Source organism: Theobroma cacao, chromosome 8 (assembly GCF_000208745.1).
Source record: "Theobroma cacao cultivar B97-61/B2 chromosome 8, Criollo_cocoa_genome_V2, whole genome shotgun sequence".
Classification (NCBI taxonomy): Eukaryota; Viridiplantae; Streptophyta; class Magnoliopsida; order Malvales; family Malvaceae; genus Theobroma; species Theobroma cacao.
Genome location: NC_030857.1, coordinates 2976379 through 2988167, shown reverse-complemented (window position 1 = coordinate 2988167; position 11789 = coordinate 2976379). Strand labels below are relative to the sequence as shown.

General features: G+C 29.2%; 1 pseudogene; it reads right to left on the bottom strand.

Moving 5' to 3' along the window:
• Nucleotides 8469-11522, bottom strand: LOC18591757 (annotated as a pseudogene).

Here is an 11789-nt window from a genome sequence, read left to right as displayed (position 1 = left end):
TAAAACACATATCTTGATGTCATCCCTGCTATTTGGAATAGCGAGAAAGAGCTGAATGACAAGATAGACAGTATTTGAAAAGAGATAAAAATCGAGATTTAATTTTAAAATTTTTATCTGGATGACGAGATAGAGAAAACTGAAATCATTTTAATTTGTCTGAAATTGTTTAAAAAGCATTGTTGTCAAGTCATGTCAAAAATTGATTAAAAATAATTAAAATTATAATAAATAATATTTTTAAATTGAACTTATAAATAAAGTTATCTCTCACAGTTTATTATCTTGTAAGATAAAAATACTAGTACTTCAATTTTTTTTTTATTTCATAAAACAAAAGCTAATCAAATTTAGCAAAAAAAAAAAAGAACATTACATTTAAATGATTAGCATCAATAATATATCAATCTAAACATATCTAATTCGAAAAATTAATTTTTATTTATTTTTTTTATATTCAACAATCATACAAGAAGGAAAAACCATTTGCCTTTTTTTTTCATTTTTACACTCATCGAATTAATTAGTGATGGAGAAAAAGCATATTTTCTAATAAAAATTAGAAAAGTTTTCAGCCATATATTATATAATTAACTCCCTAAGTTTTCGTTTTAATTGCTTAGAGAAATAGAAAATAAAAATGGAGTAAGATGGAATAGCAAACTACATTTATTTTCGTCTTTATCAAGGAGTTAATATATTGATGTTAGCTAGCTAAGAGAACGATTGAGTTTTGGGGCCATTTTGATGTTGTGGCCAAAATTGTATGATAAAGTCCCCAATGATGTGACCGTCAACTCATTTCTCTTGACTTTAGTTTCCACCAAAATAATTGCCACTACGCCTGAGATACTTTCAATAATTAAAGACCAGACGAGGAGTAAAATTTCTTCATTATCATGATCCACACATGCAAACGGCGGTCGACTTGACCTACTAATATTTTTAAATAATCATATGATAAAATATATATATATATATATAAAATTCTATATCAGTATCCATCTTACCAAGTTTTAGGGGAAGAAAAAAATCCCATCGGACAAATCAGTGTTGATTGTCCCAAATACTATTAAAAATAAAGTCATTTTGACGAAATATTTTATCAAAAAAATCTTATTTTATAATACATTTCGATATTTTCAAGGACAAACACATACGTGATAGTTATAAATTTATAATATGAATGGAGATTGTGTCTTTTTTATGTGTATTTGTCACATTAATTAACAATACTTTATTATATATATAGATGGGCATCCAAAATTGACCGTTGAAACATTTGGAGTGACGACAAGAAGAAAGTAGTGTATAGGTCCACTTCTCAGTTCCCACGGTCTCATCTTAAGATTTGAAGGGTCCAATAGAATGATGAGGGAAGCTTTAAATTTTATATTTTTGTCATTGAAGCTGTAGACAAATTCCTATTCCCTTTCTTTTGCACATTAATGAGAAGAGAAAATCCATGGTTTTGAATATCTAATCTATCTTCCAAATCTCAATTGATTATGCAAACCTTGCATCAATATTACTAATATAAGTTGATGGAAACAGAAAAGGTGGAAGCATTTTAGATGATAATTGTAATAATTTGAGTCTAAGCATTGTTGATCTGTTAATTTTTAAAATTTAAAATATGAATTTAAATTCAAATTATTAATGATTGATTTAAATTTTTATATATTTTTTAATAATTACAATAATGTCTAAATATGAAATAAGGTATCACGAGATAGTACTAAATGAATATTTTTATTAATAAACACCTATAAAATGTAAAAATTAAATTAACGGTTAATTATTGATCAATGTCGTCTTATTTTAATATACTATATATATAATTGCAAGCAAGCAAATTGATTAACATTGATAAAACAGGTTGAAAAGTCTTAAAACTATACCAACATCCTTTGTCCTTTTTCATGATTTTAAGGTTAATTTGACCAAACCAAACAAAAATTCCCAACACGTGTTTTTCTTAGACCAAATGCTGTTCTTTCATTAATGAAATTTTATGAGCACAAAAAGATTTTTGTTGTTGGGGTTCATGCAAATAGAATCTTCTTAAGTCCAAAGAATCTTATATTATTCGAAGGGTTTCAAAATTTAGTAGTGTTTATCCACTTACCAGTCTTGGCTACCAGTCTTAGCTAATGTATGATGAAATTATTCTTTTAAAATATCTATATTTTACAAAAAAAAAATTGTAAAGTGTCTTATTAAAAATGATCAAATAAAAATTAATTTTGAAAATAAAAACTGGATAGAGTTGATGGAGAATGTCAATATTATGTAATGAAATTATTAAAATACTATTTATATTTAAATATTGATCAATACTTACTGAATGGTAAAATTTTGTTGTAATTTTTACCAGAAATATATATCTAAAAAAATCAAAATTTTTTAAATTTTATAGGGTTAATCTGGATAACAAAGCTTTTCAATTTATTGGTTTAGATTTTTTATTGTAATTTTTACTTAATTGATTTTAATAAAAAAAACTTTGTGAATTTGATTTAAAGAATCTTGTTTTACTAAATTTTATCCACATTATTATTCCTTTGAGGTCTTCCTTCAATTGTCTTCATATTTTATAAACAAATATTTAATTTAATAATTGATGTATTATCTTTTACTAAAAGAAATTGAATTCTCCTATCTCAAATCTCTCAAATTGATAATAATAATAATAAATTCCTAATGGTTTTTGTGCAAAATGAGAAATATTGTCCTTAGGCATATATAGTCAAATTAATCACGTAGAAGTGGGGACCCAGCCCAATGCCCAAAATCAGTCTACGGTTTTGGACTCTAGCTTTAGCCTTGTGAAATAACTTGCTTGATTAAGTATGCCTAGCAAATGACCAAATGTAAGTCCTAGTATTGGACGTGGTTCTGACATACATTGAATGATCCAAGCCCATTCCTATATATACGTAAACTGATAAACATCAGGAGGATCGTCCATGAGCCTGGAAGTTGCTTCTGCTTTAAAGCTCCGACGGGGTCCAAATTTCTGAGGCAGGTGACAAATCACAAACGTAAACCGCCATGCCGCTTGCACTGCATGATCTTCCTTCTCTTGGTCTCAAACACCAACTCAGTCCCAACAATAGATTTGTGATTGAGCTCTACTCACAATGAACTGTCAATACTCTAGAATACGAAAGAATCACAAGATACTCAATTTTTCAACAAAGTGCAGAGTGATCTTTTTTTCTTGTCTGTACGTATATATAAAAGCAGAGAGCAAACTCGACGAAAAGAAATATGAAAGCAGGTTTGTGTCCCAGTGTGTGACAAAAGGACAGATCAATTTTTTTTTTTTTTTTGAAAAGCATAATGAGAGGATTTCATTAATCAGGGGTGGAAAGATCACCTCCCAATCATCACACAAAAATCATCGAGGGTCAGGAAGAAGGTTTATGAATCAGTAAGTGAAAAGAGCCCAGTGAGGGTGAGACGAAATGGACAAAAAGAGTTTACACAGTTTTGTCTAGGAACAAGACCATCAATATTTGAATGTTTGTAATTAGCCACAACATCAAAATGCCCCAGAGGTCGAGGACGAGGAGCAGGGGCGGGGCCTCCTTATGTGATGGGGGGCCCAAAACTTTTAAAAATTTTTTCCATAACATATAAAAAATTTAAATTTTTTTATATATTCTATTAATGACCTCTTCAAAATAATTTTTTATTTAATAATTACTATAAATAATAAAATAATAAATAATTTCTCTTATCTCACACAACTTTATATTTTTTTATTTATATTATTTTTTCATTTATATTTGTTTATTTTTTTCATTTTTATTCTATTTGTTCATATGTTATAAGTTTTTATAAATATTTTTTTTCTAAATTTCTACAAACCATTAACCATATTCTTTTTTTTCTTTTTTGTTATATAATATGTGGTGCCTACTTTCTATTTGCCATATTCTTCTTTTTTATGTTACATAAATTTTATTTTTTATGATTTTAATCTTTAAAAATTAATAAATTATTATATAATTTTCAAATATAAGTTGTAGTGTTATATTGTTACTTAAAATTTCATCAACGTATCATTTTTTTTATTAATTTTGATTATGTAAAAGGAAATTAACTTGAGTATTTTTTTTATATGTTATACGTTTTATGTTTAGTTAAAATGAAATTATTTTGAATATATAGTATTTAAATAATTTTAATTATATAAATTTTTTTTATTAATTTTATATATTATTTTTAACTATTTATATTTTACAAATTGTAATTTTATATTTAGTTTCATATTTCTATTATCAATATTTTTATTGTTGATTGAATTTAACATATTAATTTTTTAAAATTTTTAACTTTTATTCAACTGTGTTTGGTTCCCTCAATAAAATTGGGCTAGCTCCGCCCCTGATGAGGAGGATCAATGAACTTTTTCATAAAGATGAAAATAAATTGAACTCATCATAAATTATAAATTGATACAATAATTGTGTAATAGGGGAACTTACAAAATTAATTAACTATGCATGTGGTTTGGTAACCCAGATTCCATAGAGGAAAACAGAAGAGTGGCAAAGCAACCTGCCGTCCTATGGCCTCATAAAGCATTATGCTGGCCCAACGCCTGACCACTAGATTCCCACTTGTACACGGCAAGAGCAGAACAGTGGATTAGATTCTAACCGCTCAAAATAAGGATATCAACTTTAAAAATATTGGTATTTCTGACTTCAGCTCTTCTCTTTAAAAACAATTTTTTTTGTTTAATTTTTAAATTTTAGCTAGTTTCTTCCATTAGAAAGCTTACCGAGGAAAAATAATAAGTAAAGTAAGTTGTTTTTTTAAAGGGTATGAAGTTTGGAGGAGAGATTGATGAAAATTATTACAAATAAATGAAAATGAGATAAGATTGAAAATGTGTATTTATTTATTACGATTTTTTGAAGGTAATTATGGTGATATTAATGATTGCTTGTTAAACTAGGTATTGTTGATTGATTTAACTTGTCATGTTAAGCAAGATTTGATTAGTTGAAAGTATCCGAAAAGTATTGTGAGTAGATGCACGTTTTAAAATTATTTTAGATATAATTAAGCATGTTTTAGAAATTTAAAAAAGTATGAAATTATGAATTATTAATTGGATATGTTTAATGTTAACGGTTTTGGAAAAAAGTGTTTTGAATGCATATGTGTATCTAAATATGAATACTATATATATATCTTTTCACGATGAATAAGCTTTTTAATTATTAAAAATTCTGTTTCAAAATAACATAAAAAATAAAACAAAAATAATTTAGCTTTTCACAACAATCGTGAATATTAAGGATTGGAATAATTAGATGCTTTAACACTTTTGGAATTGTTGGGTGCCTGAGCACCTTTGGAATTGTCCAATACCCACTCTCTCACATGCTCGTGATCTGAAATTCCAACAGGTCCAGTTCATCAACACTCGTACTGTTCATTTAGCCTGCCAGGCTTTTGAGACTTTTAAGGGTCTATCCAATATAATGGAAGAGACCTTTTTCTTTTGGTTGTAAGGTTAAAAGGCAATAATACTTTAATGAAACCCGTATCCCTTCTATTTTTTCCATCTTTCGCCTTTTCATCATAAAAGGTTGTTTGTATGGTACGTGTGGATATCTCATTTTATTCAAAGCATCTCATTAATAAAAATAAAGATAAGTATTGGAGTATTCAAAAGATATTTCGATATTAAAGAACTTTTATTTGTTGTAAAATGATAAAATAAAATATAAAAATAATTAAGAGAATTTAAATATTAAATTAATTTATTAATATTGAAAGAAAAACATATAATTAACTAAATGTGGATGTTGTGAGGATGATAATACTTTCTTCACACATTACCTTATTTATTTCGTAGACGAAATTTATCATTTTAAATGAACTTAAGTCAGGATCTCATTAAAAAATATTAATTCACTTAAGTAATCAATTACACTTGAATAAAAATGATTGATGGTGACTATTTTTGACATCGAAAAGTTGATTTTACGGACTCAAATGTTATGGCAATACATTGGGAATTGAAATGTCTATAAAATAAATGAAAGTGCTTAGTTAATCATTATAATAGGTTATGGAAAATAAAGTGTAACGAACATTAATATTTTTTGAAATTTTAATTTTTTATTTTGACAAAGTTACATGTACAATTACAATCATAATCAAGTATTATATCTAATATAACAAATAATTGAGTCAACAAATTAATATATAATTACGAAAATTTGATACAGAGTTAGACCAAACTCGCACTTGTAGATTTGAACCTAAGATCTCAATTTTTCAAACTCTCTTCTTTATTGTTGAGGTAAGATCTTGTTGGTTTCCAAATGTTAAATTAATTAAAAATTTATATTTGATGCATTAATAATGTATAATTTTTATCTATTATCAATTACCCATAAAAAGCCATCACATAAAGTTATTATTCAAAATTCAGTAGTGTTTATTGACATTCCTTAAGCTATATTCAAAGGGTTTCAAAATTTAGTAGTGTTTATCCACTTGCCAGTCTTGGCTGTCCGTCTTGAAATTGTTCTTTTAAAATATCTATATTTTGCAAAAAAAATGTAAAGTTTCTTATTGAAAATGATCAAATAAAAATTAATTTTGAAAATCAAAACGTATATATGGAGAGAGTTCAACGAGAATGTCAAAGATATGTAATAAAATTATTAAAATACTATTTATATTTAAAATTTGATCAATACTTATTGAATGGTCAATTTTGTTATAATTTTTAGTCTAAATATATATCTAAAAAATATATCAAAATTTATTAAAAAATTTCAATTTTTATACACTTAATCTATATAACAAAGCTTTTCAATTATGGGTTTAGATTTTTTTTATTTTAATTTTAATTTGATTGATTTTAATAGAAAACTTTGTGAATTTGATTTAAAGAATTAATGACTAACTTTTCAAAAAAAAAAGAATTAATGACTAAATTTTATCTACATTATTATTCTTTGTACTCTTCCTTCAATTCGCTTTATATTGTAGGAGTGGACATTTAATTTAATAATTGATGCATTATCTTTTTATTAAAAAAAAATCGAATTCTCCAATTTCTAATCAATAATAATAAAATCATCATAATTTTACGTGCAAAATAAGAAGTATCGTCCTTAGACATATATAGGCAAATTAATCACGTAGAAGTGGCGACCCAATCCAAAGCCCAAAATCAGTCTATGGTTTTGGACTCTAGGTTTAGCCTTGTGGAATAACTTCGTAAACTGATAAACATCCGGAGGATCGTCCATGGGCCTGGAAGTTGGCTCTGCTTTAAAGCTCCGACGGAGTCCAAATTTCTGAGGAAGGTGACAAATGACAAACGTGAACCGCCACGCGGCTTGCACTGCATTATCTTCCTTCTCTTGGTCTCAAACACCAACTTAGTCCCAACAGTAGATTTGTGATTGAGCTTTAGCCTGCTCTTCCTGAAAAAGACAGTGGGCTAAACTGACTCAAAGCAATGAGGATATGCATGCCAATATTGGAGGATATGGGATTTGCCCCCGCTGTTCTTGGGGATTGTTCTCTTTCCAGAGGCTTCAACCCTCTTGCTAACCAATTACTTGGGCACCAAAAAAAATGCTTCGTTATTGTCCCAGTTTTGGTCTTATTATAGCCTCTAAATGAAAAGGTACATTTTCATTTTACTTGTATATTCTTCTTTTTTCTTCAATTCTTCTGCAGATATTAGTTTGCTGAAAAATAAATAAATGCAGCTCTTCCCTTGCAACCGCTCGAGGGCATTTTAATGGCATTATATTATAGTCCACATGATTGTAGCACAACGTTTCTCGCTCAGAGTATAGGATGATTTGAGAGTGTAGTGGCTGTTAGGAGATGCTGACAGCTTTTTCCTCGAGCTTGGTCGGCCACTTGAATTTGTGACTGAAATTGTTGTTTTACTTTCTAAGAGGCATATCAAAGAGGTTTTTGATTGATATTATACAGGGACATTGATGCTATGGGGACATAAATGAAGAAATAGCCCCGCATTTCAATCAATTATCTAACAAATTAACATAGTAATAGTTTCTTAATGACTGTTTTCATTGCTATTTGAATGTTAATCTAAGCATAAGCAAAAAAACGTTAAAAGAATAACAGTACACATATACATGCATACGAAAATATAAGACATTCATGATTTATATATAGAACACCCTTACAAGAACATACGTACAAAGGATATTTCTTATTATCTAACTAGTAATCATACGAAGGACATTCGGGCCTGGGTGATTGTTCTTCTTTGCTTATATGTACTTGGGACATGTGTTGGATTCATTGGTTTTGGTTAAACAGAAGACAGTAGTTGAGCTGCTGGTTCTTTTTCTTTAAAAAATCTAACGAGTAAATATTTCTTGCTTCTTTCGCACAAATTTGCAGGAGCAATATTCCGAGCATTAGCCAAGCGAGCTTGGAATTGCTCGGATCGTCAATATTTTTTAAGCACTTTCCATACGATTGGGATCTGGTGGCATTTCTGTTTCAGGAGTTGATATCTTTTTCTTGCTTTGCTTCATCTCACCATAAAAGTATGAAACAAAGCCCCAGACTCTGAGTGCAAGAGCTACACCCTTCTCTGCTTGAAAATTTTCTTTGTAGAAAATTACTGCCAGAATCTCTATTACAGGTAATAGAACTGCAATTTAATACCTGATAGCAAAGATGAAGCACAAAAGATTACTCCTATTGCTCCCAAGAAGAAAAATGCCATATTATTGCACTCCAAATCGCAACAACATAATACATTGTTTCCCCAAGCTCGAATTCCCTTGCTTCCCTTGGAATTACCTACAAAGTATAACATTCCAACGTTGGTCATAGCTTAGAATAACAGAAAATACTTTTCATTTCAGAATATGACTCTTCAGAATCAGTATCATGTCTTTAAAAACCCTTACTATCGTGATCAAGATTGATAAAGTTGGCTTTCAGTTTACAGTCCAAAAGGGGACTTCTTGAAAACCTAGAAAAGATCATTAGCTAGTCTATAAAATTAAGTGGCTTTGAGAGAGAGAAGATTAATTAAGCAAAACTTGTATCTTTGTCATCATTAGATGGAATATTACACTTATTTTGGCAAATAATTAAGAGCAGGAAAAAGACAGACCTTGAAATCGTTGATAACCAGCATCCCAACAGTGCAAAAAACAGTAGCAAACAAACACTTCACCATCTCAATCTCCATGACAAGGGCGTAGCTCATTTCTTGCTTTGTCTTCTTGTACATTAACTCCACCAGGGGCAAAACAAATCCATACAAGGCCGCTGCAGCCAGAGTCATTATAAACCCCAAAGCGTATTTCCTGTTTGATTCATTATCAGGCCGGTCACTGCTTGCTCGCAAAGCTAGAACACCTGCTCCTACAGTTAACAAAAACACAGCGTTTACGGAATAAGAAGTGAACGTTACTTCACCAAAATGAAAGCAAACGCTGCTGTGAAAGCCAGCTGCGAGGCAATGATTAGAGAACAAGTTGAAACGGGGAGCAGGGCCACTCCATAGGCGTAGAGGTAGTCGTCAACGCCTGTAAGAATTCCGATGACTGCGGAGGCAATGAACAAGGGAGGTTTCATGAGGAAAAGCTTGTTTTTTGATGTGGGTTCGGTCCTGCGACGGTACATGTAAGCACAGGCGATGGGGAAAGGATGATGGGCCAACCACCAGTTGTGAGCCAGCTCGAGAACCAGAATCGTTTCCCACCATGGATGAAGTAGGCGCGCATCAGAAATGGACCGCCGCAGTTGCCTATAGTTAGGACGATGCCGTTTATTACTAGGAGAGCTTTCCTCAGTACGGTGCTTGCCTGTAGTCAGGGGCGGAGCCTCCTTATGTGATGGCGCAAAACTTTTAAAATTTTTTTCATAACATATAAAAATTTTTAAATTTTTTTATATATTCTATTGCTAGCTCCCTCAAAATAATGTTTTATTTAATAATTAATATAAATAATAAATAATAAAATGATTTCACTTATCTCACTCAATTTTAAATTTTTTTAATTTATATTATTATTTTTATTTATATTTGTTTATTTTTTTCATTTTTAGTTTATTTGTTCATATGTTATAAGTTTTTATAAATATTCTTTCTCAAATTTCTATAGACCATTAACTATATTCTTTTTCTTTTTTTTTTTGTTATGTAATATGTGGTATCTATCTTCTACTTGTTATGTTCTTTTTTTTTATATTACATAAATTTTATTTTCTAAGATTTTAATTTTTAAAAATTTATAAATTATTATATAGTTCTCAAATAAAAATTGTAATATTACATTGTTACTTAAAATTTCATCAACGTATCATTTTTTTTATTAATCCTAATTATGTAAGAGGAAATTAACTTGAGTATATTTTTTTTATATGCTTTACATTTTATATTTAGTTAAAATGAAATTCTCTTGAACATGTAGTATTTTAATAATTCTGATTATATAAAAAAATTATTAATCTTATATATTGTTTTTAACTATTTATATTTTATAAATTATAGTTTTATATATCTATTATCAATATTTTTATTATTGATTGAATATAACTTATTAGTTTTAAAAAATTTTAAGTCTTATTTAATTGTGTTTGGCCTCCCAATAAAATTTGACTAACTCCGCCCTTGCCTATAGTTTAGGTTCCTCAAAGACCTCGATGATTAATTAGCAGAGAAAAATGTCTTGAAAATTTAGAGCATGAGAAAATATTTTTCAGTGGTACTCATCAATGAATCTGTACAGTCCATATATAGACATGAGTCTGAGGTATAAACCCTATAATAAGCTCTACTCATAATGAACTTTCAACACTTAATGTACAGCTACGTTATCTAATACGAAAGAATCACAAGATACCCAATATTTTATCAAAGTGAGTGCAGAGTGATCTTTCTCTATTGTCTGTACGTATATATGAAAGCAGAGAGCAAACTCGACGAAAAGATATATGAAAGCAGGTTTGTGTCCAAGTGTGTGACAAAAGGACAGATCGATTCTTTTTCTTTTTTTTTTGAAAAGCATAATGAGAGGATTTCATTAATCAGGGCTGGAAAGATCACCTCCCAATCATCATACAAAAATCATCGAGAGTCAGGAAGAAGGTTTATGAATCAGTAAGTGAAAAGAGCCAAGCGAGGGTGAGACGAAATGGACAAAAAAAGTTTACATAGTTTTGTCTCGGAACAAGACCATCAATGTTTGAATGTTTGTTAAGCACAACATCAAAATGCCCCAGAGGTCGAGGACCAGGAGGATCAATAAACTTTTTCATAAAGATGAAAATAAATTGAACTCATCATAAATTATAAATTGATACAATAATTGTGTAATAGGGGAACTTACAGAATTAATTAACTATGCATGTGGCTTGGTAACCCAGATTCCTAGAGGAAAACAAAAGAGTGGCAAAGCGACCTGCCGTCTTATCACCTCATAAAGCTGAAAAACATAAGGCATTATGCTGATTGCCCAACGCCTATACATACTGGTATATTGAATACTAGATTCCCAATTGTACACAGCAACAGCAGAACAGAGTATTAGATTCTAACCGTTAAGAGTAAGGATATCAACTTTAAAAATATTGGTATTTCTGATATTAGCTCTTCTCTTTTAAACCAAAATTTTTGATTAAATGTTTATAATTTAGCTAGATTCTTCCATTACAAAGCTTATCGAGGAAAAATAATAGGTAAAGTAAGTTGTTTATTTAATGGGAATGAAGTTTGGAAGAGAAATTGATGAAAATTA